The 2,846-nt window shown below is 40.1% G+C and overlaps 1 pseudogene; it reads right to left on the reverse strand.

The window, feature by feature from the left end:
* Positions 1-422: 422 nt before the first annotated feature.
* Positions 423-2,520, reverse strand: LOC146469004 (neuropeptide Y receptor type 1-like; annotated as a pseudogene).
* Between the last annotated feature and the right edge of the window lie 326 nt (positions 2,521-2,846).

Consider the following 2,846-nt stretch of genomic DNA (forward strand, 5'->3'; position numbering starts at 1 on the left):
GAACAACTAGGATATGGAGTACCTTAGTCCAAGATATTGGACTAACTGTTCACTCAGTTAACTCAAAGCCTTTATGAAACGTTACTACGCACCAGCCGATCCAAGTATCATACGACCCTGAAGACCCTCGATCTTTCAAGTCCATATCAGTACTTCATGCAACATAGCCCGCAACCTAATGAGAAACATAAACTGTTGTATCTATTTTATCCTAGCATAATCTTATCCTATTTTATGTGTCCTGGGCCCGCAGTAACAGGTTCGCGCTGTTGTAGCGTTCCTGCCTGTATCTTTTTTCCTTTTCATTTGTATTCACATTATTTTTCCTGCTGAAGCTAATAAAATAAAACAATAAAAGAATATAAGAGGCAGGCAGTTGGTTAAGTGCTTTTTCAAAAGATCACGAAGTGCAATTTGACGTCTTTCTGTTTACAAGGCCTTCGGTATTTAGCAACGCTCGCTTTTGGCGCAGCCAGGGAGGCCTTTATGAGGTACCGCTGGCCCGGGGCTTTCCTCCAAGGAGCAAGAGCAAGTTCGAATAAAATATTTAATTAACCATTGTCGGTGTTATTTTTTAAGTTCTTGCCTGAAATCAATCGTTTAATGCCAGAAAAATGGTCTGTAAGAGAGGGGGAAAGTTTAGTCACATCAGGAAACAAGGAAAACACAACATAAAACAACCTGGAAACGAAAAGGACAGACCACGAGACAGCCTTGACACATCGGGAAAGAAAACCGCCATACCAAACACACAGAAGGACACAGGGCAGCCTCACAGCAACACAGCTTCAACACACAACGAAACAAGGAAAACGCCGTAAAACAAACTGGTCATAACACGAAACAAGACAGGGATACTGTAAAACAAAAGAAGAAGATAAAATAAAATAAATAATAAATTAGAATAAAATAAACAAATTCATCAGCTACAAAGTACTAAAAATAGCAATATGTCGACTCCTTTTCCCATCTTACTCAATATGTAGTAGCCAATTGACAAGACACTCATTGTAACTAGCCCTGAAAGCTGCAGAAATTAAGGCACTGGATCCAGACCAAGAAAAAGCCCAAAAAATAAAGACTACAACAGTTTATCGTTTTTAAAATCTCAAGGAAGGACGAGAAAGTGAATAACAGTATTTGAAAGTTCGCTAGCAAATGAAAATGAGAGTCTAATGAATATTTGAGCACATTCAAAGTCTTCCTTAACTCCTCGACTCTCTTGCTTGTCTGAACCTGAGCTTGGAGTTTAATTATTTGGTAGATCTACAAGCTATCTTTTTGAAAAAAGCCTTACGATAAAAGTTGCTCATCATTCCGTAAAAAACGGGATGCAAGGCACTTGGTAAGCAGGTTAAGGTAAAGACAAGCCTATTGAAAGTGAAGCTATGAGGCCACCATATGAACGCCTCAAAATTAAATTCAATCATGAGAAACTGAACTTGATAAGGGATATAACAAACTATGAAAGCTAGCACCAATGCATAGACCATTCGGAGCAAATCGTTCTCCAGTTCGATAGTGTCTCTGTTGTTTCGGCTGTGTGAGCTTTGTGATTTCTTGGCCGCCATTTCTGCGTCGACTGCAATGTTTACAGTTCATTTGCTGCTAATTGGTTTTCGCCTATTTTCTTGACCTCGGATTCTTGTATCTCTTCTACAACAGTTTTTGTCCGATACACGGACGAGAGCGCCATGCCCTGCTCGTTTTGAAGCCTTTTTATCACAAAGATGTGCTCTCTGACCTTCTTGCCGACCAACGAGTAAGAAATCGCCATAATGACAAGTGGTAGGGCAAAGTTGATGACGAAAAGAACGACTGAATAAATATTGCTTGTAGCCTTCAGGAAACAGTTCTTCGCAATAATGAATCTCTCCTTTGTCTCCGTATGAATTCACCACACGAAAATGTCCTGCAGGAACTGACAGCCCAACGGCCCCCGCCCACGAAACAAGTATAACACAGCATGTTTGTCTACGAGTTGGTTTTGTTACCATTGGCTTGATGAGCAAAACACAGCGATAGAGAGCAAGGATGGCCAAAGTTGTTGTGACGACCAGCAGACTTGCTACTTGTAGAGGCTCCAGAATCTTGCACATCACATGCCCCAGCTTCCAAGACCATGGCGGTTCGTAAGCGTGAAAAGTAAATACCAAACAAACCATGCTGACAATTTCAGCAAAAGCCAAGTTGCTGACTAAGTAATGTGCATTGGGTTTGGGGCCAGGATTTCTCCATACTGCTCGACAAACCACATAGTTTCCAACCAAAGCGAGGGCTGCTATCAGACTGAACACAATTGCTGGTTCAGAAGCGAGGGAAAATGAACTGCTGTTAGCCGTAGCTTGACACGATGTTGTCTGATTGGTAGTGTTTTGAATGCACGACATCTTGTAAAAACGAACGACTGCGTCTCGTTAAAGTTCTTTCCAGTCGGTGTAAAATGTGTAAGCGAACTAGAGAGCTTATGTTACAATCTTTCAATGGAACTGATGTATATGCCAGTGAAATGAGGTAGTATCGAAAACGAAGACCGAAGACCCACTCGAAAACGAAGACCCGCTCGAAAACGAAGACCCACTCGAAAACGAAGGCCCGCTCGAAAAAAAAAAAAACAAGGAAGAAAAAGATGCAAATATACGAATTCCACTTTCTTGTCAACGTTTGTGTCTTAATTTTCGTAACTGAAAAAAATTCTCGTTCCTGAAATTCGAAATGCAACAAGTACCGCTTCCTTTTGTAGTAAGCTGAAAGCATTCCTCTTATCATAAAATTCATTTATATATTTATTTATTTATTTATTTATTTATTTATTTATTTATCTATTTATTTACCTCTGTTTTTTA

This window comes from Pavona decussata, unplaced genomic scaffold, assembly GCF_977016875.1.
Source record: "Pavona decussata unplaced genomic scaffold, jaPavDecu1.1 SCAFFOLD_128, whole genome shotgun sequence".
NCBI lineage: Eukaryota > Metazoa > Cnidaria > Anthozoa > Scleractinia > Agariciidae > Pavona > Pavona decussata.